Here is a 15991-nt window from a genome sequence, read left to right as displayed (position 1 = left end):
AGATTTGTGGGGGCTCGTCCGGGATTGACTCCAGATGTCCATGGAAGTCGATCCATAAAACCTGATCCTGAGGACCAACAGAGTGTGGACGCTGATGCAGTGATCCAGTAGACGAGGACGTCAGTGTGAAGAGGGGTTCAGAGAGCTGGTGACTGTGCGAGTGGCTCGAGGGGCAGTGGGAAAGAGGCTATCATGGCTGATCGAGTACGCAAGGGCCTGGTGTGGGACATTAGGAAGAGGCTACTCAACTTGTCCGCTGTTGAACTGTTCCAAGTCGCCAAAAGCATCGGTCCAATACCAGAAAGGGACTTCTCCGAACTTGACGCTGAAGATCAAGAGGGCTGTCTTGAATACATCAATGCCTTTATGTACAGCACTCACCTGTTAGAATCAGAGGACAGAGGTATGACTGAACTTTTGGTTTTACAAGGGACTGTGGAGGCTGTTGTACAAGAGCTTGGTGCTGAAGCACCGTGTCATCACCATGGTGAGATTGAGAGTAATGTTGATGCTGATGTACACCCTGCACCTACTTCATATACACACACCTCTACAGGTCACATCATCACTACAGACACTGTGCAGGTAGAATCGCCAAAAACTGCATCGTACCTAGGGGAAGTTAGAGGGTTAGATACAAATCCCAGCACCAATCCTACTGTCAGACATTCAGATTTCGAAGAGCTGAGCAGGAAACTCCTACAGTATCTTACACCACATACACAACACCACACTCCTACCCCACCTGTGATGCACAGCAGTGACACACCTGTGAATAGTACTAATGTTGAACGTACTTCACAGGGAATCACTGAAAAATTAGTCTCGTTGCGAGACATCTCCTGCCTTCAACGTCGTGAGTTTAAGATACAAGGGGGGCAAATTGGTGACTATGCATCTGACATCACATACGCCAGTGTGTGTAGACAGATTGATGATGGAGCCAAAGAGAATTTCAGTGAAGCCGAACTAGTCAGAGGAATATTACGCGCAATCAAACCAGGTAACTTCAAAGAAATGATTATGAATAAGGAAGATATGACAGTGGAAGAGCTTAAGAGATTCCTTCAGTCACACCTAGGGGACAAAAGTAGCACAGAGTTATTTCAAGAACTAATGTGTGCAAAACAGACGGAGACCGAAACCCCCCAACAGTTCCTGTATAGAGTGATAGGCCTTAAGCAGAAAATACTCTTTGCGATCAAACAGTCTAACACAGATGTGAGGTACAGCCCAGCCACGATCCAAGATGTGTTCCTTCATACTGTATATCAGGGCCTGGGGCACCGGTACAAAGATGTCCGGAGTGAGCTCAAACCTCTGCTGGCTGACCACAGTATCACAGATGAGGCAATAGTGAGAAATGTGATGAAGATCACTAATGATGAAAACGAGCGAGCACGAAGGTTGGGTCCGATGAATCGTCCCAAGCAAAACTCCGCAAGTTGTGCCCAACTCGAAAGTGAACCTAACAGAGGGGTAAAAGAGGTATCTGTTCAGAAAAGTAAAAATGATCCAATAATGCAACTTACTGCTCGCATTGACGCACTTACCAGTCTTGTAGACTCCATGCGACAGTCCACACTGAAGCCACCACCTGAGCACCCCTGTCAATGTTTTGGAAGAGGTCACCCCCCACAGCAAGGAGCAAAACTCCGGGGTTGCCCCAGGTGTGTCGAAGCCGGACAACAGAGCTGCACTCATTGTTTCCTCTGTGGCGAAGAGGGGCACCGGGCTCGAGGATGTCTCCGGAGGCAAAGACTGCAGGGAAACGAGAGACGGCCACTGCCAAGGGACGACCAGTGACCGAGTCTTCTATGTCCCAAAGTCCTGAGGACCGAATTTCAGGGATCAAACCTGACTCTGAAAAATGTAAACTCACAAGAGCATCTCTCTGCTGTAAAAACCAGACCCTCCATAACAAAGGAATTTATCAGGGTGTTGGCAGTCCACCGCCGGCAGGAACTAAGAAAGAAACTATTGTTAAACTGATAGGGAAGAAAGCGCTGGCTCAGTGCAATCTCAATGGCCTTGCTGTGACCGCTCTGCTTGATACTGGAGCTCAAGTAAGCATGATTGACCGAACCTGGAAAGACAAATACTTGCCCGCTGTAGAAGTAAGGCCTCTTACGGAGCTCATGGGAATGTCAGAGAAGTTGGAAGTGTATGCAGTCAATGGAGATCTAATACCTTTTGATGGGTGGTCTGTCATTACTGTCAACTTACAAGGAAATGACAACCCTGATCTCTCAATTAATGTTCCTTTCCTGGTTAGCCACATCCCGATTGAGAGGCCATTGCTCGGCTTTAACGTTGTGGAAGAGCTAATTCAGGGCCAACCAGAGCGTTTAGTTCCTACTTTGGTTTCATTGCTCTCCAGTGCAATAGCAGTATCAAGTGAGCAAGCCCAGACCCTGGTTAGTTTTGTACAGACTACCGAGCACAGTGAACAGTGGGGGCGGTTGAGAATAAGCCGAGACAGTGTTTTGATACCAGCAGGCCAGGTAGCATGGGTAAAGTGCAAAGTACCATCCAAGATGGACCAGTCTGGCACAGTAGCCCTGTTTGAGCCAGATGAGAACAATGTGCAGCTGGAGCAGCTGGATATGGGCGAAGGACTGTTGGAAGTCCAGAGCTCAGGAAACCCATACGTTGCAGTCCCGATCGGCAACCACTCGACATGCGACATTACCCTGTCTCGCAACACGATATTAGGGTATGTCCATCCCGTTGAAACTGTTTTGGAAGCGGATAGGCACAGGGAAACAAAGAACATTGGGAAGGTTCACGGTGCATCTGTGGTTGTGGGGGATGAAAACTCAACATTGTGGCACCCACCTGTTGATCTCAGCCATCTAAGTGAGGATCAACAAGTAGTGGTTAAGCAAATGCTGCATGAGGAGTCTGCCTCTTTTGCCTGGGATGGGAATGATGTTGGCTGCATCCCGAGTCTTCAAATGTCCATCAACCTCAAAGATGACATACCAGTACAATGTTCCTATTCCTCAATACCCAAGCCGTTGTTCAAAGAAGTCAAGGACTATATCCAAGACCTTCTAGCTAAAGGGTGGATTGTAAAATCTAAGTCTCCTTACTCTGCCCCAGTAGTCTGTGTTCGAAAAAAGGATGGCTCACTGCGCTTATGTGTTGATTATCGCCTCCTCAATAGGAAGACCGTACCAGACAGGCACCCGTTGCCTAGGATTCAGGACCTGATTGATACCCTGGGAGGGTATGCTTGGTTTAGCATCCTTGACCAGGGAAAAGCTTACCACCAGGGCTTCATAGCAGAGGGCTCGAGACACATGACGGCCTTCATCACTCCGTGGGGGCTCTATGAGTGGGTAAGGATCCCATTTGGCCTGTCTAACGCACCGGCGGCATTCCAGCGCAGCATGGAGGAGATGCTGAATGATCTCAGGGATGAGTGCTGTGCCCCATACCTTGATGATGTGCTGTGTTATGCCCGGTCGTTTGAGGAACATGTAGGAGTAATCCGAAAAGTTCTTCAGACCCTTAGAAACTATGGGGTAAAACTTAGGCCTGAGAAGTGCGAGCTCTTCCGTCAGGAAGTCCGGTACGTGGGTCGCCTGGTGTCAGCCAATGGAGTGAGAATAGACCCTCGTGATCTTGAAGCAGTGATAGCACTCAAGATTAACAGACCCCAGACAGTGGGAGAGGTGCGGAGACTCCTTGGGTTCCTCGGATATTATCGCCCATTTATACAAGATTTTTCACGTGTGGCCAAACCAATCTACGAACTACTCCAAACTCAGCCAGGGGCAACAATGCATCAGTACGGTCAAAGGAAGAGAAAGGGTCCCCAGATGCCTTCTCGAACACCTGTGGAATGGACCAGTGAACACCAGGAAACACTCGACCGGCTAATTGACCTGCTGGTAAGTCCCCCGGTCTTGGCCTACCCAGACTTCGATCTCCCATTCGTGCTACACACTGATGCATCAGAAAGGGGTCTTGGGGCTATCCTTTATCAGCACCAGGACGGAGGATTGCGGGTCATCGCATATGGATCCAGGACCCTTTCTCCAGCTGAAAAAAACTACAGACTGCATAGTGGGAAGTTGGAGTTTCTCGCATTAAAATGGGCGGTATGCGAGAAGTTCAGGGACTATTTGTTTTACGCCCCTCAATTTACCATTTACACTGACAACAATCCTTTAACCTACGTTATGAGCACGGCAAAGCTGAATGCAGTAGGCCATCGTTGGGTAGGAGAACTGTCAGATTTTCGCTTTGACATTAAACATCGACCGGGCAAAGCGAATATTGATGCTGACACGTTATCTCGGCTTCCTCTTGATATGGAGAAATATACCACCGAATGTACCGAAGACCTGTCGCAAGAGGTGGTACGAGCGGTCTGGGAGGGGACTCATGCCTCCAGGAAGAAGGATGTGGCTTGGATTGCGGCACTCAATATAGCTCACGGAGATATGGACCTATCATCCCCTGCCCCCTTGTTGCCACTTATAAGCAAGGTCGAACTCGCCAAAGCTCAAAGAGATGATCCAGTTATCTCTAGCATTATGGAGATAAAAGAAACAGGTGAGGTACCGGATGAAAGCAGGAGGAGGAAGATGATCGGGCCAGCCAGGAAACTCTTACGGGAGTGGAGCAAGCTGTATTTGGAAGAGGGATGTCTGTATAGGCAAGTGGCTGGACGGAAGCAGCTTGTCCTGCCAACCAAGTATAGAAAACTGGCCTTGGAACACCTGCATGATAGGATGGGACATGTAGGCCAAGAAAGAGTAATCCACTTAATGCGGGAGAGGTTCTACTGGCCCCATATGAAGAGAGAAGTAGAGGAGTACGTTACCAAAAGGTGTCCATGCATCAAAGCAAAAAAACCAGTCACTCATGTCCGAGCACCCATGGGAAGTATAACTTCCAGCTCACCAATGGAACTTGTCTGCATTGACTATCTTCACCTGGAGCAAAGTCAGGGAGGATATGAGTATATACTAGTGGTCATAGATCACTTCACACGATTCGCTCAAGCTTTCCCTACAAGAAACAAGTCCGGACGGACAGCGGCTGAGCGGTTGTTTAATGACTACATTCCTCGCTTTGGCTACCCAGGGAAGCTACATCACGATCAGGGCAGAGAGTTCGAAAATGAGCTCTTTCAGAATCTTCGACAGTTGGCCGGGATGCGTCATTCAAGAACATCCCCATATCACCCTCAGGGGAATCCAGCTGAGAGATTTAACCGAACTCTCCTGCAAATGCTCCGAACAATGGCAGAGAAGGAGAAAGCAAGGTGGAAAGATCATCTGCCTCAGATTATACATGCCTACAATTGCACTCGCCATGAGTCAACTGGGTATTCCCCATTCTACCTGTTGTATGGACGGCATCCCCGCCTTCCTATTGACTTGATATTTGGGCTGGTTGAAGAAGAAGAGGGGCAAACACCCAGAGGATTTGCCGAACAGTGGGCTAGAAGAATGGCTGAGGCATACCAAGTAGCAAGTGAAAACAGCAAGCAGGCGAGTGCACGAGGGAAAGCCCAGTACGACCTTAAAGTTAAAGGTGTAGTGCTGAGACCTGGAGACAGAGTATTAGTCAGAAATCTCAATGAGCGTGGAGGTCCAGGAAAACTCAGACCATACTGGGAGAGAACCATTTATGTGGTCCAAGAACAAGTGGCTGACAACCCGGTGTATAAGGTGTGCCCTGAAAATGGAGGTAAGAAGGGAACACGCACTTTACACCGAAACCTGCTCTTGCTAGTAAATGACTTACCTGTTGAAACGCCGTCAGATCCTGGGAAATCTGCAAAACAGAAGCAAAACAGACAAAAGAACACAGAAACACAGAGCAAGGAGCCTGTATACCATGGAGAAAGAGAGACAGATTCGGATTCAGATGACTCTGCAGAATATTGGCTGATGATGCCTTCAAATTGGGCAGAATCTGAAAGAAGGAATACTTACCTGCCAAGGCCAGAACCAAGTCAGGAGAGTCCTCTGATGGGAGTGGTGCCACCAGCTTCTGCAAGAGGAGAGCAAGAGCAAATACAAGTATCACAGGAGAGAGATACCCAAAGTGGTAGTCAGCCAATGGATGAACCTGTTCACTGCGCTATATCCTCATCAAGGAGTGACGAAGACGGTGAAATCGAGAGTCTTTGGATGAATGATGCAAGGGACTATCTAGAGGAAGAAGATCCGGTTACAACAAGACGATCCGCACGAGAGCGTAAACCAAAGCGCATGTTCACATATGAGACACTGGGTCAACCTTCAATACAACCCCAGACTACACTCAACAGTGTAGTAGCTTATACACTGCCATACTTACCAGTGTGGGCGACACCTTATCCTGTGCCACATTCCTTTCAGATTACACCTTACACTGACATAAACACATTTATACCTTTCACATCTACGGTGCCAGTATATTGAGCAAAAGACATGATGTTTTGAAAAAAAGAAGGGAGTATTGACTTGTGTGAGTTTTTGTAACTGGAGCCTATTTCATTTTGTCGGGGAGGATGTGACACCCTAAAGTATGTGCACATTTTGGGTATCGTGATTTTGGAAGAAAAGGTTTATTTTCCATATACTGTGTTCTATCTTGCATATATTTTATGTTAAATGTATTGAGAAGCTGAAAAATGTCAAGTGAAAATCATTATCTATTGTTGATTGAGATCGGGACTCTTATTTTGAAAATTAGTTGAGTACTCGTACAGGGCAGTAGTGTTGTGCTTGCGCCGGCGCTCTCTCAATTGCTGGAGATGATGTGCAAAACGGACGCTTGCTTCTGTCTCCTCAATTTTTCCTGTTTCTACAGGTATGACTTTCCCAGAAACTAAACAATATGCACGAGTCATATCATTCTTATGTGTATGTTCACATTGTAGACACGTAGTGTATAAATGTTTCGGTTTGTACAGATATTGAAAATGCGTGGATCGTCCGCCATTTTGTGAACGCTGTGAAATGGACGAATATGTTCGTGAAATGCATTTAGTTTGATTCAAACAGGCTCCAGTTACCAAGTTATGATGTTCATATTTTTGATTATGCATATTATATTTGTGTTTGTTTAATTCTAGTTCCTATGTGAAAAAATTGAATGCACTTCTCCACATAAATGTTTCAAACAGACATTCCAGTACAAACGAATGTAAAAACAATTCTATTTTCTGCAAATGCAGGAGGAAAAATTAAGTTAAGGTAACAATGTCAGTCCTGATTAGAAAATCAGTAACTAGAATGTTAAGTGTATGGTTTACATATATTTCTCTGGTTCTATGCCTTAAATGTTCAGTCAGGTGTGATATATGCATAAAATATATTTTGGGCTTGTCTGAGTAGATTCAAAGAGTTATGGGAAGAGTACAAATGTATAAGTCTCTGTGGGATAAAAAAAATGTAAAAGAGAAATGTACATTATTTTGACAATAGAGAGAAAAGAATGACATTTGTGCAGTACTAAGGAAAAAAAGAAATACTTGATTGATAAAGCTTTATTTGATTACAATGTGAAAAATAAGACATTGAATAAACAATTGCTGGAGATGATGTGCAAAACGGACGCTTGCTTCTGTCTCCTCAATTTTTCCTGTTTCTACAGGACTTTCTGATCTGTCAACACGGCCTTCTGTGTGGGGTGTGTAACAATAGCATTACTTTTAAATGTCTGTAACACTATTTCGGGTGTTATCAGTTATAAAAATATCAACTTTGACTCGTTCAGAAAGATTATATGCCTAGAAACTATGCCTAACCAGCCTAAACTGTTTATGCTGGCCTGGCCAACATGGTGTTTTGATCAATTATCTGGTTAGCGAACTTTCCAGACCATGGTAAGTTTATGAATAGATAAATGGATAACCTACAGTTAACTTTCAGGGAATGTAAGTAGTCATAGCAACTTATTCTCTAAAAAATTTAAAATGATCAAGCGGGCACGTCATTCTGCATATGTATATATATATATATATATATATATATATATATATATATATATATATATATATATATATATATATATATATATACATACAGTATATATGTATGTATATATATATATATATATACATACATACAGTATATATGTATAAGTGCTGTCAAACGATTAATCAAGTTTTTATTTACATAATGTATCTGTGTGTACTGTGTATATTTATTATGTATATATAAATACACACACATACAGTACATATTTTTAAAAATATTTACTTGTATTTACATGTATATATGTATATTCATATAATTTATATTATATATAAATATATTATTTACTATATAAACATAACATATTTTTTCTCACTATATATATGGGTGTGTGGTTTTATATATATACATATATATATATATTCAACAATATATAGTATATTTCTAAAAAAATATATACAATATACTATTTTTTTTGTTATTGTTGCAATATATTGCAACAATATATTTTATATGTAGTATATTTATATAATATTTCTGTAATATTTTTCTCACTATATATATATATATATATATATATATATATGTGTGTGTGTGTGTGTATATATATATACATATATTCAACAATATATAGTATATTTCTAAATCAAATATACAATATACCATTTTTTTTGTTATTGTTGCAATATATTTTATATATAGTATATTTCTATAATATAAATGTGTCACATCTAATTTTGGAAGGTAAATGCTAAACAAAAACTTATTTCTTTCTTTTTCAGTTTATACAGTATATTTAACATCAAGCAAGCAATATACTTTGTTCATATTAATATAAAACTGATTCAAGTTTAAAAGATAAGATTTAAAAATAATTGCACAATCACCCAATAAGTAATGTGCTCTAAGAATATAAATGGCTATTAAACAAAGATGAAAGAATTTTCGCGCATTCACAAACAAACAAACAAAAACAACAAAACATAACAAAAATGCAAGCAAGCAAACAAAAAAACAACAACAATGCAAACAAACAAGCAAGCAAGCAAAATAAAACAAAGTAAAAGACAAAACAAACAAACAAACAAACAAAACAAAAAAATAGCCTTAATATATTTGCTGGTCATAGTTTTTAAACTAGTTTCCCAGCCTGGCCAAGCTTCTTCTTAATAAGTCTAAACTGGTCATCCAGTTCTTAGGCAAACCACACCAGCTAGACTATCAAACCAGCTTAAGCTGATTTAAACCTGACCAAAACTGGTCCTCCAGTCTTTAAGACCTATTCAGCATGAAGGTACAGTATATGTTAATATCTGCTATAGCATCCCTTGTGGCAGAGCTAAGAATGCAGCATGTAAATACGTTGCGTAACAGATTGTATTCTGGGACATTTCTGAATTCAGTAATGTGTGAAATCAACCGTAGCCGGAAGCGATTGCATTCATAAATATGTAGACTGCAAAGCTGTTTATTTGTGTGCGTATATAGGTCTCTTGACAAACATCACTTCATATGTATAATGTTAGTACTTTTTTGCTTGGTTTAGCTGGATAACAGATCAATCCAACAGGAAAAGCGTGCATACTAAATCAGTTGAACTGATGTCTCTTAAATACATGTTTTTGTTGTGTCTGTGATGCAAAGTAAATGAAAGTCCTTTATGCCGTCAACAGCTGACGAAATGTAAGGCTCATTCGAGTGAGCAGGCTGTCTGGGTGTTAAAAAGGCCCTCGAGGACCCTCCTTTTCTCCAACGCCTCTCCCCGTCCCCCTCCCTCCTTCCACCCTATTACTGGCTGAGAGCATCCCACCCAAACTGCATCTGTTACTATGGCAACAGACCCCTCTAGGGGGACAGGTACCATCATTAAGTAGCTGCCGCTCCTATCAGCGCGCGGCTGAGACTCTTCAGCCCAAATCCGGGCACCCTCCTCCCCGAACACTGGTGCCATCTTGTCACAGACGCCGTGACAAACACGCCACCGTTTACACACATCAACATGTACGTTATCTCCACATATTTATTATCGCTCAGCTTGGGAGAAATTGTCTCGGCGGTTCTACGTGTAATTTCCAGTGATTCTGAATGACGGTATTTTGTCACAACGAGAGTGCACGGGTGGAAAGAGTATTTCAGGAGGTGTTAAAAAGACACAGTGTTGTTTGCTGTTGGGCTCCTAGGGTTAAATGAACACCATCTGTTGACCGGAGAGGCCTATGGTTCTGGAATATGTGAATATCAATTAGTTGCATTTTATTTGGGAGTCTCAGCTGTAACAAGATGCTCCGTATTCACACACAGCTTCAGGATGTGGAAGGAGGTGTGAGTGTGTGTGTGTGTCGACAAGCGGCATTCTTAATTAAACCTAATTGATATGCATGGAAAAGGGCTGATATCTGTGTGCGAATTTGACTGTTATTGTGAGCATATGGTGCCTCAGACAGGGGAGATGGTCCCTTTTTTTCCCCTCTTGATGAGGGGCCCTCTTTGGGGCCGGGCCCCGGCTGTGAAGCGAGGGTGGGGCCTTGGCAGTGCCTGTGCCATTTTTCTTTTATTTTATTAACCTGTCCATTACTTTATATCATGGCCTTATCCTGTCCTTTCCATCTACCCTCTATTTTCGTTCTTTATCCTTATCTTTTTTTTTTTCTAAGCCTCCCTTTATCACTTCCCCTCTCTCTCTCTTTTTCTCGGTCTCATTAGGACAGATGGAGGAAGAGTGTTTTTTGTCTGCTGGGTCAATGTGAAGTTATTAACCTGCGCAGATTGCACTCCTTCCCCTAGTCTTATTTTTATCTCAATTCTCCGAATGAAGAAGTGTGGGGGAGAAGAGTCGATTTTTTTTTTAGAGTTTGCAAGGCAGTGCCGTATTGATATTCTTCAAACGCTCTGGTTTGGGTTTTTTCCAGAACTCTGACCTGAAGTATTAAACTTCTGTAATTCAGCTTTCGATTTTTGGAGATTGCTAACTTTTTACTTTAAAAAAATATAAGGGATTACACTTTGAAGATCTCCCATTGACTGTTTAAATGTTCACTGTTTAAAATGAAAGCAACAGCGATGATGGTAGTTATATAATATATGCAACACAATCACAATTTTAAATGTAAAAAAATAATAATCTATCTATCTATCTATCTATCTATCTATCTATCTATCTATCTATCTATCTATCTATCTATCTACCTACCTACCTACCTACCTACCTACCTAACTACCTAACTACCTACCTATCAGGGTCGTTATGGTTAATAAAAACTAAATAATAATAATAATAATAAAGTTAAACTTTTAACTTGGTTTGAGCTAGTGACCAAATAAACATCTAATTGTTATGTAGTTTAACTTGATAATATAAATACAACTGAAAAAAAAGAATATATAGACATAATAAAAAAAAAAACATCAAGACAAACAAACAACAACTAATAAAAATAATAAAAAGCATGCAACAAAATTAGTACAACTTTAACAACAATTAAAATTTAAATGGTAAATACGAAAAATATATAAAACAAACAAACAATCAAACTATAATAGTATCTCATGATGACACTAGTATATGTCAATTGAGAATATCATTCTGAATAAGTCCAAAACTTCACTGACTTTAGTGCTGGCAGCAATCCAAGCCAGAGGTTTTGTGCTTTTCATAATGTCTTAAATCCTAAACTTGCCTAAAACTGCAACACTGTTTTGTTGCCTTGAATGCACGTTTTTGCTTTAGGAAATGTATTTATCTAGTTTTCTGTGCTGCATATGTTGTCTAATAATGTTCCTTCCACGTTATCTATTATAGAGAAAAGACACTATTCTCTCTTTTCCACAGGTGTCTTCTAGCATGTTTTTATTTTTATTCCTGACAACACTGCTTCGTTAGTGCTGTTCCTTACCTCCGAGCACTGCTGTCTTTTCTATTCTTCATGCTAATGCTCCTCTGTTATTCTGGTTGTATATGTGTGTGTGTGTGTGTGTGTGTGTGTATGTGTGTGCGCGCCTCAGGCCTATCACATCTCTGCCTTGTGAAACCTGTGTGTGAAACCGTTGTAGTCAGCATTCTGCGAGATACCGAGTCCCTTGTGGTTAGTAAACAACACACTCCTGCAGGACCAAAACTGTTTGAGAGGGCGATCGAGGAGCAGAGGAGAAACAGACTGAACAACAGAGAGAATATTAACAGCATCTGGGATGTGCAGTTTGTGTATTCTCACAGCCATTAGACATGGTTTGTATGTAGCATTTGCCTGTTTATCTGCTAATGCTTTCACATTGCCAAGGCAATGTTTCTCTTACCCATTTTTCCAGAACAGTGAGTCACCGCTTGTTTTGGAAAGTAAACACTAAACACAGTTTTAGATTCCCAGAGGGAAGGTTTATTGCTCTGTCACAGCTCAGGAGACTGTTGTCTGACTGTTGAGTATTTCTTTAGGAGAAATACAGTAGAAACAATTGAGACAATCGCTGGAATAGAGTAAGATTATAAATATATCAAATTAATGTATTATAGCTCAGATCATTTAATGAGAACTGTTTGTAAATTTGCGAAGTAGGAAATTTAAATGGTCATTGACATTTTGTTCCTTTTTGTCTAGATGTTTTAATACCTTAAATATGCAATCTGTACATATAATGGCTTGAACACAGCTCTATTGTAATGGGCATGTATATAATTCATACATTTAAAATTAACTTAATATTTTTTTAAGGAATAAATTAGAAAATGTCAAGATGTCTCATTATGACCAGATAATAATGAAGTGTACTTAATGTACTAAAATAAATTCTGACAGTATGAGAACCACTACAGCAGGTTGTACAACTTCACTTTTCTGGCCATGGCCAGAGTGAATGTAAAATGAGGATGCAATCTTTTAAACCCCCAATTTTTAAACTCCAATTATTTTCTCTTCCCGCCCATTTCTGGTGGTAGCTCTCTTATGTCTGGTCTGCACTTCCACTCAAGTCCCTCAGATTGTCAGTCCACGTCCATTTTTCTCCCAGCGTCCTTCCTGACGTTCTATTGAGGTTGAGTGCACAGAGTTGAGTGGTAGTCGATAATGAGGAACAAAGAGGACAAACCCAATACTGAATATGGCTGATTGTAATTGTGCAGTGAGGATGAAGCTCTTCCCCAGGATTGATTGGTGGTAGGTGGAGAGACTCTGATTTCATTTGATTCTCAGCAGAGAGCTCCTTCTCCATATCAACCTAAACTCTACTCTGTAGGACATCTGCCCACTTTCTGCGTGTGTGTGTATGGGAGAAAGACCACAGTCATCACATAGTTCAGCACATGTACTCATTCCATCCATGATCAAGTCAATGTGTGACTCACAAAGTCAATGTGTGAGAGAAAGAGACAAAGTCGGCCAAAATATCGAAAATCGCAGTGCATTTAGGTACTTTATCTTCCGGTGAGGAATAGATAATCATGAATAATTGATATCATTACTTGTGGATGACTGAGGTTTTAATGGCCGATACCAATATCTAGTGAAGAGAGTCGCACTGTGCCAAATCCATGAAAAACAGAGCACAGTGTACTGTATTAATATAAAGGAATTTTCTGTATTTATTTTTTACAGGTGTTTTAGCTGTTTTTAAAATTTTGCACCGCATTGCATTGTGTTTTCTCTCTATCTGTTGCACTACAAATACAAATGATAACAATAAAAAATAAGAATAAATAATTGAATACAAAATTTAATTTAATGACTGCACAAAATATGTATACAGAATTTAATCATTTTAATTAAGACTTATTTTACACAAAATTGCAAATAAATAGTTATGTACAAAAATGCATTTTTTTAATTTAATTTGTATTTTTTGCTAATTTTCTTTCACATACTTTAATAAATGAGACATTGCAGATCATATTTAGGCTATGTCTACATTAATCCAGATACTTTTGAAAATGGTGTTTTCATTTTAAAACGCTGTCTGTCCCCATTAGCGTTTTCAAGCGCTTTCCAAAAGTTGCTCATTCATACTGAAACATCAGAACGTTAGATTTGTCCTACTGTGCATGTGTAAAACCCTCATAAAAGTTCACTGAGATTACACAAACAGAACAGAAGTATTATGTTTTCATGCAGTTTTTCTTGCAGAATTGTATTTATGAAAATCTCAGCATTCACTGATCCGTCCAGGTCACGCTCACTTCCCATTATATGTTTGATCAAAAACACAACTGCCCTTATGTTTTTCCGCAGGGCAGGAATTATGAATACATTTTCTGTCATCTTTGCAGGACTGTAATATGAAGAGTGTACAAAGCAACATATCTTTAGCAACAATGTGAAAGGAAATAGCACATAACAGGAAAAATTTTCAAAAGCCTCCGTTTTCACAGTCCACACTACGACGCAAAAACAGAGTTTTCAAATTTATCCACTTTGGAGAGGGTTTTCAAAAAGCTCTGTTTTCCTTGACAAAAACGCTGCATCTCAGTGTGGACGGAAGGCCAAAATGGAGGGAAAAGGATGCATTTTCAAACGAATATGTCTTAGTGTGGGCAAGGCCTTAAGCCCCGTTCACAACAAGAACGATAACCATAAAAATAACTATAAAGATAACAATATTAGTGTCCACACCAACGGACGATATCTTCTGTTTAATATAAGCACTGCATGCTCATGTTACAGCAGGATGGATTCTGATTGGCTGTCAATGTTTGTATCATTCATCAGCTGGAAAAAATTGTTCTGAAAGTGATTCCAACGATATTGTTTCTCTGTGCCTTTATCGTTATAGCTGTGGTGTGGACTCTGCTATTCTTTAATACTGAGAACGATTTTTAGAACTAAATCTTTATTGTTATCTTTATAGTTATCGTCCTTGGTGTGAACGGGCCTTTAGCCAGCAAAGATACAATAGGCGTAAACTAAAACAACAACCAACACAATCTCATTGCAATTTGTGATTATTTCATGTTTTGGTGCATTAGTGACTAATTCATATGAATTCTGACACTTAATTTGTATATTTTTGTATGATCTGCTCACACCCAATTGATGGTTATGCTTAGGAATAGGGTTGGGGGTCTTCAAACATTGTATGTCTTAATATTCATATGGAATTGCCTCATAAAATAGTTACCTTTTCCTGTGAGATTGGATTGGAACGACACTAAAATGACTCTCCCGTTTTCATGAAATAAAGCACTTCTTTTGAAATGGCCATCATTCCTGTCATTATTTTCCTTTTTTGGTGCAGTTTGAGCCTGAAAAACCTGGTGACCCTATTGTTGAGTGTTCTTTTTAGCATAAATGCCCATCTCCCTCTAGAATTAGATGGTATTTCAGACTTCTGTATTTCTTCTACACAGACTGCATCTAACCTAGCAATGTTTCTCTTTCTCGAGAGGATGGAAACATTACATGGAGAGTTTTCTCAATGATGGCACTCAGCCTGATGTGCAGGCCGTTAGAGGATATAAGGATGAGATAATATTCCTCCTATAAACACAAGTTTAAACTTCCCCTTGTGTCCTCTCAAATCAATCCCCAGCATCCTTTTTCCTTCAATTCTCTCATATGTGTTCCCTTTCCCCTTTTTGCATTTATTTTCTAGTCACTGAGATGCTAATTTTAAAAAGCAATATTGCTAACGGTGTGCCTTTTGTTTTAGATTTCATCATTTATTTAAGCATCTAAATATCGATAACAAATCCAAAGCTCCACAGCAAAATCTCCAGTGTTGAAATCCTAGTGTTAAGGACTTTTAGAGTAAAGTTGTGTTAAAGTTGTGCATGCCTGACCCATTTGGAATATTTTTTCACAGATGCCATTTTCTTAGACTCGCGATGCGGATCATATGAGGATGGAAAACAGCGAAATTAAGTGTTAATATAAGTATCTTACTGACAATGTGTGTTTTGTAATATCATATCATTTTATAGCGATATTTATGAGGTGTATACGCCTAAACGTTTTTTACAGACATTTCTTCCACTCGCGAGGCGGACCAGACAGGACGAAGTTAGTGTTTTATCTCATTTATCATATGTATTTCACAGCATCATATTGATTTATAGCCATATTGGTGTGATGTGCACTCCT

Source organism: Barbus barbus (genome assembly GCF_936440315.1).
Source record: "Barbus barbus genome assembly, chromosome: 27".
Classification (NCBI taxonomy): domain Eukaryota; kingdom Metazoa; phylum Chordata; class Actinopteri; order Cypriniformes; family Cyprinidae; genus Barbus; species Barbus barbus.
The sequence above is the reverse complement of the archived record's forward strand: the minus strand, read 5'-3'. Positions refer to the sequence as shown.